General features: G+C 38.7%; 1 protein-coding gene across 9 annotated transcripts in view; it reads right to left on the reverse strand.

The window, feature by feature from the left end:
* The window catches only part of FHIT (fragile histidine triad diadenosine triphosphatase), a 1,503,390-nt gene that overhangs the window by 1,421,119 nt on the left and 69,422 nt on the right, over positions 1–12,849 (reverse strand). The gene's annotated exons all lie outside the window — the stretch shown is intronic.

Consider the following 12,849-nt stretch of genomic DNA (forward strand, 5'->3'; position numbering starts at 1 on the left):
AGAAACTAAACATACACTATTTATTCAACTTTCATGTAAGCAAAAGACACCACTATTGGCCACCAATCTCACTACTCCCAGCCTGTGAAACAGGATGATTATGGGTATTTGTGAAATCTAAACATCACCACTCACTACATTAAAATGAAATGGCAACAAATTTCCACAAGTCTTTTTACTCAAAGTGTGGTGGCCCAACCCAGCAATCTGGGCATCACCTGGCACTTGTTATAAATGCAGACCCTCGGGCCCCACCTGCTGAATCTACATTGTACCAAGATCCCCAGAAAATTCTTATGTACATGAAAGTTTGAAAACCATGGATCCAGAAGTGTGTGAAAACATAACTACTGCCAGAATTTTTAGCATATTCCCTTATTCATCTCTTTTTTATGAAACTAAACGTAGTGGTTTTGCTGATAGAGATGGAGGGGGGAAAAGAAATTTTGTTGTGACCAAAGTTGCTGCATTTTTTGCCTAGGGGTGGACCTAAAGTTTCATGTCAATCATTTTGTTTTGTGAGCAAAATCAAAGTCATGGGGAAAAAGGAGAGGGTGCAGAAAGAAGAAAATTGTGAATACATAGAATTTTATCACTGGAAGACAGAAAACAATCTCAATTATATATATAGTATATGTACTCAATACAGTAATGGTTAAATAAACCATGATACAACTATGCAAGAGCATATATAAAGACATCAAAAATAACAAGGTCATTTTTCATGTACCAAGATGCAGTGATCTCTAATGTAAACTTAGCTTAAAATATGCAAGGGGAAAAATGCAAGGGCAGCACAGCATATGTAATGACTTATTATTCATGTAAGGAAAAGGACATAAGTGTGTATATGCATAGAACATCTCTGGAATGACACACAAGAAAGACACACAATGGTTACTGCCCAGAGGGGAGCTGAGGCACGAGGGACAGAAATGGAAGGAGACTGACATCCCACTGTGCATCTTTTAACATCTTTTGAATTATGTGATAGTATTATCCAATTAAAACAATATTTTAATCTAAGCATTGAAGAATTCCTAAAAAGTAGATAAAATACAGTTACTAAGATAATAAAGGAATCCCTTCTTCATTTTCCCTCATAGATGGTTATGTGACTATGTCCAAACACTTTCTGTGAGTTACAGATCTGAGAAGTTGTGTCTAAAATTCACTGACACTGGAGCTTAAATCCACGTGCCTAGAATGCTCCTCACTGCCCCCACACAACCCCTGAGAGCCCCCACTGATGCCAGTTCTCTCTGCAACAAAAACTAAGCCTCTTCCTGTCTCAGCTGTGAACACATTTGCAGAAGGTTATTGTGGTTTTCCTTAGTCAGGGGTCAGAACGGCCAGCAGGGGCAGGCAGGTATCCTAAACGAGTAAAGCAGGCCTAGCCAAAACAAAGTGAGCCTTTACCCCTCCACCTGCAATGAAACAGGGCAGCAACTATTCTGCTCCAAGGAAATACTACCATGGAGGAGACAGGGCCAGATGTTGCCATGTCTTCCCAGGGATGTCAGAAGCTGCTAAATTTATTTTAAATACCTTGATTTAAAAATGTTAATATTTTAATTTTTTAAAAACAGTTTACAGACCAAATAAAATACATGTGCAGCTAGATGTAACCTAGAAGTTCATAATCCATCCTGTCATCTTTCGTGTGTGGAACCATGAACATTTCTCTTTTTGTTATTTTCTCATTGGAGCTGCTGAAAAGAAAAAAAAAATCTCTTTTTAAAAAACTCAAACAGCTATATTTTGGAGATTCGACAATTTACTAATCTATCACTCCAAAATGTGCTGGATAATTTATTTGACAGTCACTGTGCTTGCCTAAGAACTAAAAATAACCTCATTGTATGTGTGTGTGTTGTTTCTAAAGACCTGTGGTATTTATTATTGTTAGAATGCTTTCGATGTCTTTGGTGGTATGAACTGTAAGGTATCTCTGAAGGATAGCATTTCACTGTATTTCACAGAATATACATATACAGTCCATCAAAACTCTGGGGGTTATTTGCAAAACATATTTCTCATTTTCCAACAAGCTTTCAGTGGAAGAAAGTTTCATAGAAAAAAATACAAATTTCCTACCACTCTACTTTGTGAGAATCTAAAGAGACTGTTAGGTTATAAAAAAGAAAATTGAGGGATAAATTTAACACTTAAAAGTGACTCTTTTAGCAGGAGGTTTGGGCACCCAGCCAGATTAAGGAGAAGTGCTTTATACACACATCTTAACAGCAGTCTGAATATCCAATCTTCACTACTCTTTGCTTAAAGCCCAGTACCTACTGAGTCATCCCAGCCAGCATGTCCCTTCTAACTTGTCATCCTGTTTGTTATCACTCTATGCCCTCTGCAGTACTCTGGACTTTGAATGTGAGATTACTTTATTTAAGTGAACTGCAATTGAAAAAAGAACTCTTTTGATTGAATCTTGACCTGCAGTAATTGGGAACTTATGTAAGGACCCCATGATACTCATATTAAGGGGAGTGTGGGAGGATCCCACCACTAAAGGCTGGGTGCAGAAGAGGGATAATGGAAACTGCAGGTGTTAGAAAGGTACCAACATACATCTTCCCCCTATAGTACATGGACTCAGTTTTTACATATGGCTATGCTTTCTATTCTGCTTAAGTAACATAAAAACTGATTAGGAAACTCAAGATCTTGCACTACATATAAAATCTGCATCCATTGCTTATGGTCTAAAGTAAATGCAACAACTGACGATTCTTACAGAGTCTCAAAACCAAGAACCACCATGATAAAACAATTACACTGCAATGCTGAGGAAAGAGACATTTAATTACAGATATAATTTATGTGAGTTAGCATAATCATTTTAAATTTCTAAATAAATAGGCATGTCATTAAATATAAAGCATCAGGAAAGGATTTCAAAATCTGTATGGTTCATCTGCGTTGGCAAATTTGATCTATTCAGAGTTTACTCTGGGCGGGGGGAACTCATGATTCCATCTTTATAGCCCAACTGTTGATTAACTTCCAAATGAAAATGCTTGATTCAGCATGTATTTTCTGTAAGAAAGGTATTTTTCACATGCTATAGCCAGGCCAATCTGTGTCTTCAATTGTTGTTAAGACAGTAGTATATCTTTAACTCTTTTCCACTTATTAATTTCAGCAGATTATTTGTACACATTTCTCAGGCTATTCTGATATTTCAAATGCCTTGGAAATGTTGTAGCTACATAAATTAAATGGGCAATTAAGACGTCATCATGCAATTCTATGCAACACATACTTGCAATGGGATACTTGTGAGGGTACCATTATCCAAACTGTCCTATTCATCAGCCTTTCTAGAACTTTAGAGATGGGAGTCAGTCAGCTGGGTTCCAGTCATGGTGAATGGCATGCAATGATCTCGAGGAAACCACAAAGCACATCTTCCTATGTTTGCATTTCCTCATCTATTAAATGAAGAGAAGACCTGGATCCTAACAGGACTTCTATGAAACCCTCACGAAAGGTTAAGAAAAGAATAAAGAACGTGACAAAGGTAAGGTTTACTGCTCTTATTGTGGCAGAAGGGAAAAAAAAAGCAGAAATGCATATAAATACCTCACAGTCTGTCACACAAAGCACACATTTAAAAAACAATAACAAAAAAACAACAAAAATAAGCAACCAAAAATAATTAACAGTAGTTCAAGTAATTTAAACCTGTATTCTCTCCTGAAGAAATACCAGATGGGTAAAATATACTCCCGAGCCACCACAAACTCTCCTAAAATCCCTTTGTCCATTTCTGCCACTTTCAACATCCATCTTCCACCCAGATGCCAGCTTGACCACCTCCCCCATCAAAGTCACCAGACTGAGCTCTAGGAAAGTCTTCATTAAATAGTGAACACATGACATATACTATCAACTCAGCTTGACCTTACAACATAGGTGCTATGGTTTGAATGATGGTGTCCCTTCCAAACTTAAATTTAATTAATTAATAATTAATTAAATTGTTGAAACTTAAGCCCCAGTGCAACAGTATTGGGAGATGTGGCCCTTGGGTAGCGATTAAGTCATGAGGGCGAGGCTCTCATGACTGGGATTAGCACCCTTATAAAAGGGCTTGAGGTCAAAAGGAGTACTCTCTTGCCCATGTGTCCCTCCTGCCATGTGAGGACATGGTGTACTTCCCTCCAGAGGATGCAGCAACAAAGCACCATCTTGGAATTAGAGAGCAGCCCTCAACAGACACCAGTCCTACTGGTGCATTGATCTTGGACTTCTCAGCCTCCAGAACTGTGACAAATTTCTGTGGTTTACAAATGACCAAGTCTGTGATATTTTGCTACAGCAGCACAAACAGCTTAAGACAATGGATAACTAATCTAAGTTCCAAAACTAGTGGGCTTTTGACATGCCTTGGAAGTAGACAGATAAAGCAGTAGCCAAGATCTTTTCTCATCTTTGCATAAGCAAATCATAATTGACAAACATTAGTATCTCAGAGCATTCAACAAAGTGGCAATAAGTAAATAGATAAGTGATGAACATACAGAATCGAAGGGCTGACGTGAGTTTCAGGTTTCTCTGGGCTGTGGGACATCCCATGGCCAAGTACTGAAACTCTTCCTCGAATAACTATCTCCAGAGTTTGAGCCATCGAGGCTCTTGGTGACAAAGACAACTGATATGCTTGGATCCATCAAATAACATATCAGCAATTCATGCCCCACTGATAGTAGAAAAGTGCTGCAATCATTTTATTCCGAAGAGAGCATAAAGATTTACACCACATGTCAAGGCTAGATGTTGTTCTGCCACCAGGAAACTTGCTGTGTGAGACATACAAAAAATTAAACACCTCAAGAAATACAGCTTTCTGGAAAACATCAATACCTCTTCTTTTTATTGTTACATTTTTCTAATGAATCTTTCACTGCAACAACTTATGCAGAGAAGTTATGTATCCTGGAATTATTCTACTTTTTGATAACCATTTTTAAAGCTTTATACTTTATAAAGCTTTTTTTATTCTCCCAATTCACTTAAGAATTTGCAATATCCACCTCGAGGTTAACCTGAAACTCAATTTCACAGCTAATTCCAACTAAACGTCTCCTCCAGCTTTCCAGATGCCATCTAACCAGTTATATTCTCACTGATTCAGCAGCATATTCAAAGAGACAGAGAAGAACTGACATGATGCTGATGAAGTTTAAACTTCAGGGTCCCTGTTGCATGGGCCCTCGGAGTGCCAAGAGTGCTTGGGAGTCCGTGTTCTAGCTGGGAGGAAACATGAAGAGGCATTTCTCTGTAAGCATTTGTGGCAAAGAGATCTTGAAAGAAAGGGAACCGGCCGGGCGCAGTGGCTCACGCCTGTAACCCCAGAACTTTGGGAGGCCGAGGCGGGCGGATCACGAGGTCAGGAGATCGAGACCATCCTGGCTAACACGGTGAAACCCCGTCTCTACTAAAAATACAAAATAAATTAGCCAGGCATGGTGGCGGGCGCCTGTAGTCCCAGCTAATTGGGAGGCTGAGGCAGGAGAATGGTGTGAACCTGGGAGGCGGAGCTTGCAGTGAGCCGAGTTGCGCCCCTGCACTTCAGCCTGGGCGACAGAGCAAGACTCCGTCTCAAAAAAAAAAAAAAAGAAAAAGAAAAAGAAAGAGAACCAAATCATTTAACTGAATCATTTTGAAATAAATACTCACCTTTGCATCTAATTTTGTATTCATAATCTTTTCCTCTTTTTCTTAAAGAGGACCTCCCAAATTGTATGAGCTTCCAACTCCACTAAACCTGAGTCTGCCTGATACAAGGGAAGACATGTAAAAATACTTCTTAGTTTATACTCTCCACCGCGCAAGTTTTCAATCTATAAAAAAACTCCTGATCTTTAAAAATAAAAAATAAAGGTTGGGGAGAGGGTAGTAAAAAGTTACTTTAAATGTATATTTTTAAGAATGCTGATTTCATTATGTATTTTCCAATACCAAAATATAAAATAAAATAGAACCTGCAGAACTTTTGGCTCTCTGACATTTCTCTCCAGTGACTTAAAACTTTCAGATGAATGGGACATCTGGGTTCTGAGAAGAATGGTGTATTATTACTGCTCTCCACAATAGCAGGCCTAAATGGATTTTTCATGTTTAGACTAGTAAACATAAAAAGCAAACCTATCTCACATGACTGATACGTTTGCCTTTAACAAAACAACCCCGGCCAAAAATTATTAGAAAACAGATCAGCAGCCCCACTGGACTCTGAAGCAATGTAATTAGGTAGTCCAACACTACATTTTGTCAAAAAATTCTGACAACCTAATAACCAGATTGTCATCAGATAGACATTAAAAAATGATACCAGGTTTGCTCCAGCATTAAAATACCACCACTTTCTGGGGTTTTTTTTCTTCTGTAAAAATAAAAATTAAAAATCTATCAGTGATGCATCCCATTGGTCTGGATGGTGTTTAAATGAGTCTGTGCCACTTGAAGGATGGCAAAGGAAGTTTTGTTTTGATTTAAAGTTTAAGAAAGAATTCTTCTTAGGACCACCTGCTTAACGTTAATCATGAAATCCCTATGTGTTAAGAGGGGTAATTATAAAAGGGAATTATAATAACAATAGTAACCGGCAGTTACTGAGTGTTTAGATTGTGCCAGGCACTGGGTTTCATTCTGTTGAATGAAACCATTACTGGACTCCCAACAACCTTGATGAGAGGTGCTACTCTCACCCTCATTTTCAGAGGTGGAAGGGAGGCTTATCAAGGCTAAAGAATCCACTTGCACACCCAACAGAGGCCATCTCATGTTCTTAACCTCTGCATTGCGTCGCTGAGAAGATGGTTGGTTTGGATTTGACGGGGTGAGGTGGTGGGCACTGGGGATAAGAGGTGTTATTTTCAAGAAAACCATTACGTATGTGGCCTTCCAGAAGATAGTAATCTAGTATGTAGTCTGGCCTGTAAGCCAAATTTTATGTATAGTGTGACACTGAAGAAAAAAACGTTGTAATTATAGGTTATTCACACAGTTAATGCAATTAAATAGAAAAAGGTAGAAACATTAAGATATAGCCTTAGGTTCAAATATACTCTAGCCTCCATTTAATTAGTCAATTATAAGAAATTGTCCACTAACCTGTACAAGAATAAACCACAGGGAGTACATTTCTAAGATGACCTTTGGAACCCTAGTATCTGAAAATCTTACCATTTTATCTATTAGGATATAAATGAGTTATCTGGTGTAAATCACTGTCAAATTTGCATAAACAAATGGTGTGACTGACAGTCAGTAATAATTCAGTGACACCAATTTTTTCCCCAACATGAAAACACCCCAGATTACTCAGTCAGCCATGCCATGGCTAGATTTGCAAGGCACTATAAAGTTTCCAAAGTATTTGTCCACCATGTGATTTTGTTTGACATCCACAAGCCTACATTATTTCTTTTTCTTTTTCTTTTTTTTTTTTTTTTTGAGACAGAGTCCCACTCTGTTGCCCAGGATGGAATGCAGCAGTGCGATCTTGGCTCACTGCAGCCTCTGCCTCCTTGTTCAAGCAATTCTCCTGTCTCAGCCTCCCAAGTAGCTGGGACTACAGACGTGTGCCACCATGCCTGGCTAATTTTTGTATTTTTAGTAGAGACGGGGTTTCACCATGTTGGCCAGAATGGTCTTGATCCCCTAACCTCGTTATCTGCCCACCTCGGCCTCCCGAAGTGCTGGGATTACAGGCATGAGCCACCATGCCCAGCCAAGCCTACATTATTTCTTAAACACAAAAAGATCATTCCGAATTTCACAAACAATGTTGAGCAAAATATGCCACACACAAAGAAGCCCATACCGTATGATTCTATTTATTATATAAAATTAGTCCAGGCACAGTGACTCACATCTGTAATCCCAACACTTTGGTGGCTAAGGTGAGAGGATTGCTTGAGGCAGGGGTTCAAGACCAGCCTGGGCAACATAATGAGACTCTGTCTCTTATAAAAAATGAAATTATCCAGGTATGGTGGTGCATACCTGTGGCCCTAGCTACTTGGGAGGCTAAGACGGGAGGATCACCTGAGCCCAGAAAGTCAAGGCTGCTGTGAGCTATAATTGTGCCACTGCACTCCAGTCTGGGTGACAGAGCAAGACCTTATCTCAAAAAAAAAAAAAAAACCACCCCAAAACACACACAAATTCAAAAACATGGTAAAACCAATCGCAGATGAGTCAAGATAGTGACAGCCTCAGCGGAAGCAAGCATGGTAGTGAGTGGAAGATGGCATGAGAGTGTCATGTTCTACCTCTTATTCTAGATGCTGGTTCCTTAGGCATGATGACTTTGGGAAAATTCATCAAGATGTACAACTTGGATTTACAAGTATACAAATCCTATAGCATGTTATGCTTCTATAGAAAATTGACATAAAACAACCATTCTCTCCCTTTCAGTTTGCTAACTAGACCAAGAAGAAAAGATACACTGAGAAAGAGGGTGGGCACTCTGAAAACACTGAGAAGTTTGACTTTACAAACTATTGAGCTACTGACAGTCTTGTTAAAACCTCTTAGCCTGCCTTTCCCTCACGGCATCAATTTATATAGCGATTCACTATATTAATTCTTGTAATGAAAGTGTGAGGAGATCTGTAGTCAATCATAATTGTGCCCTGCAAATTCCAGAAAATGTTTGCTGGGATGTAAGCCTCTGATGTCTGGCTCAGCAAGTGATTTAGAGCAATGTGGTGAACTTTCATAATAACAGCTCATTAACAATTGCGTTTAAAATGTAAACACTTGATACGTTTCTAGAAACACCAGTACTGATTAGGTTTATTTCACTTTATAGGAAGTCAGAAGATAATATGCTAAGTAGATTTTCCTTTCTTCCCTCTCAACGATAAATTAAATAATAGTAGGTTAGACCTAGTTTTGTTTTCAGTTTCCATGAATGAGAAATGTGAAGACCATGGGGGTTCCAACTCAGTCTCTCTTCTCCAGTTTTGTGTTTAGGAAGCATAGACTTGAAATGTATTTTGCATGTCTTCCAAGACTAAATACCGAGGTTATGTTTGTGCAGCTGTCTGAACAAAACTGATGCTACCTCAAAAAATAAGTTGATTCAGTCACAAAAAAGTACCAAGCAAAGTATTAATTGATTTAATTGCCCTGCTTTTATTTAAAGCTAGACAAGAACTATGGGGGAGGGACCTTATCATTGATGTTAACAGATATATATGTATATGCCCAGCACCTAGCCAAATTATAGAAAGAGCATGGGAACTGCTTAATGATTTGCTTTACCAGTCAATCTTTATGTGGAGTGGGGCACAGTTAATGATAGTTATCATTTTAGGCCTGAGTTCCTTTAAATTATCAATTTAATATTTTTATTAAGTATATGCATTTCAAGTACATTTATCTCCGTTGCTTTTTCAACTAAAAAATAAAGACAAGGAATTCAAATGTTTGGATTATTTTCCCTCACTCATACCAAATACAAGGAAAGTAAACATACTGAAGTTAAAGTAATATTCTTAGCTTGACAAATCACATACTGGGGACATGAGAAGCCTAAATTATCTGAAGGCAATTAATTGCTCTTTGTCAACGGAAAGAAGAATTTAGCTCTCAAACTGGATAAAATCCCAGCCAAGTAATGACCAATAACGGCAATAATAGTAACATTATATTTTTCCTGTCTCTTGATTATCAACAATCAAGAGGCTATAGCAAATAAATATACAAATATATACTGTGAAAACATCAATATTTGTATCTACAAGAAGGATGAAAAATTAACTTTGGGTAGTAATATCCCTCCACTGTATTTAGGAAAAGACAATACAACAGACCTTTAAGAATGGGTGTTCCTTCTGGTACTTGAAGGAAGCACACAAACAAATATATTATGGAACTGGTGGGGAAAAAAACAGTCATCCAGAATCACAGGGCTGAAGAGAGCCCAGGATGTCACCTGGCCTGTCATGTCCAGAATACTAACAAGTTTCATTTAATTCCAGCATCACAGGCTGCTCTTATATTCCCTGGGTTCCCTCTCCTGGCTCTGCCTAAAGATAGACCCAAAGACCAAAAAAATCTACCATGTAGTCCAAGTCATCTAATGCTAGCAAGCTCCTGAATCTTGCCACATAGGGCCCACTTATAATTGCAGTAACATGTCTCTTTCCTAGCCTAATTACTATTCTCAGAGAAAAATCTCTCTTTGTTTTGACAATTTTTCCTATCCCTTAGAAAAAATGGTTCAGGAATAGATTCTAGTATTATTTTTCATACATGAAATAAATATTCTATTTATTCTATTACATTTCTGTTCTATAAGTGTATGGTTAGATGATTGTTACTATTCTTTCTGGCTACTGGACATACCAAGTCTGGTTTAAATACTCTAACCAGAATCAGTCCATGCCAACATAAGCATTTAATGAGAAAGGATCCTGGGGCTACATGCTCCATAGTCATGTGAAATTGGATACTCTGAAGGGGAAATAACTTTCTCTGAAGTGTAACCATTAACTGAAAGAGAAAGCTTGGTGTGGTATGAGTCATGGGTAACATGGGTGAATCACAGTCTTGATGGGCAGGTGGCCATCTCTGAAGAGGATTTCAGAGATGCTCTCCCCACCTTGATCAATTAAATTCTTTTATTAGGATACAAAACATTGTATTCCACGGTTAAAGTATGAAATGCCTACATAACCAGATAAAATGACACAATTGTTCCAAAAGTTCAGTTATTTACATACTCCTTTCATGATTTGTATAATATCTATGAGCCAGTGTTCTATATTAATACAACATTTCTCTTTAAATCAACTCAATCTTGCCAGTCTAAATTAACTTTTTGAAGAAGACAATTTTATATCCCCACTGTAAATATCCAACGTCACTGGTATACATATTGTATATAGCCAGTATCACTTGCCATAAATAGAAGGAAACTGAAAAGATTTCATGTGACTAACCAAAAATGTATTCATTCATCTCATCTCATGTACCACATGGAATACTGTAACAAACTGGTTTAAATTCATACTAGAGAGTAAATGAATGATAGAATTCTCAACACCCCTCCATCCTGTCCTATTAATGAGATTAAAGGTTGAGGGACCACCAAAAGAGGTAGGCAGGGCCCTGAGAACCTGAAGGAGCATGTATTCAGGATAGGGGGTGTGGGGGGTGGGGTTGGATGTCACAAGCTATGAGAAGTAAGGGTACAAAAGAGCAGACAGTAGCCCACTTCATGATTATTTATATCTGGGGCTGTCCCTGAATGTGTCATAGAGGAAGTCCTCTGTACTGTTTGATTTGAAGGCCCTCCTACTTCTATGCAACATCTCTTTTAGACATCCGCATCTGAGCTCACAAATTATCCATCACAAAGAAATCACATGCTGTTAATAGGTCTCTTCATTGTGGCTGACAGTGCAAAACAAATGCCAGTCCCTGTGCTGAGATACAGATTTCTGGAATACTAACTGGGATTCCCAATGTGGGGAGACACAGTACGTAGAGGTCACTCCAAGGACTCCTGGAACATGCTCCTGAATTCTGTTGCTTCTTGCCATACTTGCCACAGAGTGCCGTTATGTTCTAGCTCTCTCTGGGTATCCTTCTCTCCAATCAGATTCTCAATTCTCTCATCATCTTTCTATTGCTCTTAACACCTAGCTCTCACCAAAACAAGTGCCCAATTTATAGAAAAAGCGAGTAAGTGACTCTGAATGAATCAACCACAAGTGAATGAATGAATGAATGAATGAATGAAAACAGATCAGCTTTGCAGAAAGAAGCACCTGCTTACCTAAGGTATATCCTCAAATTATCCCAACCTCATCTAAAGTTATCAGGGAACACAGCACAAATCCATTAGCATCCTACTGCCTTTTCAGAGAAATGACAGGTTCTTCTCCCCTTGCCTGATCAAAAGATTTGTTGCACTCTCTCTCTTAAAATGCGTCCTTGTTACAAACTGTGCAATCTTGGTCAACTTACCTAACCTCTCTGAACATCTGTCCCCTTACTTGTTAAATATTGAAGAACAATATCTGCCCCATGAATTGTGTTAAAGATTAAATGAGAGATTTCAAGAAAAGTGACTGTAGTATATCAAAAGCCAAAAAGCCAGCTACATTTTTGGACCAGATCACAATGCCATGATAAATATCAATGGAATAATGGTCCACAATGTCACACCACATGCTTTCATTCTGCTGTCCTCATGACTTCCCTGTTTGCCAGCATCAGGGTTTTTCACATTTACAAAGAAAATGGAGCCGGTTAGCAGGTCTCAGTGGCATTAATGGGCAAAGCATCATGGGCAACTGTTGTTCATAAATGCTCCTTCTCAAATGTATCCTGGGTTGATGATGACCACAATTCATTTCCATTTTGAAGGGCCCTCCATTTTTTACTTCTTTCTCAGTCTGAATCTCCTGTACTTGTAATACTGACAGAGCTTCCCTCGTTTCTAAATCAGAAAGATGAGCACGTGCAGCCACAGGAAGAGAAATCTGGGACCTGATGCCTATAATATTTTTCAGACAGAGAATATTCCCCCAGTGTCTCTACCCAGGAGATAGTAAACTACTCTGACATTTCAGCTGTTGCCCCTCCAAGCAGATTCACACACCTCTCGGCCAACATCCCCTTTGGGCAGGCATCTACTCATGTTTACAGTTATTCATTATGACTGGCTATACACAGACAGTGCCTCTGGTGTCAAACTGAATAGCCCCTTAGACCCCTATTCCAAGACAGCCAGAAGATACAGACATATATTAAATAAGACACAGGGAGGAAAACTGCACTGACTTCCTTGAGATGGGGAGGCTG

Source organism: Pan paniscus, chromosome 2 (genome assembly GCF_029289425.2).
Source record: "Pan paniscus chromosome 2, NHGRI_mPanPan1-v2.0_pri, whole genome shotgun sequence".
NCBI classification, from domain to species: Eukaryota; Metazoa; Chordata; class Mammalia; order Primates; family Hominidae; genus Pan; species Pan paniscus.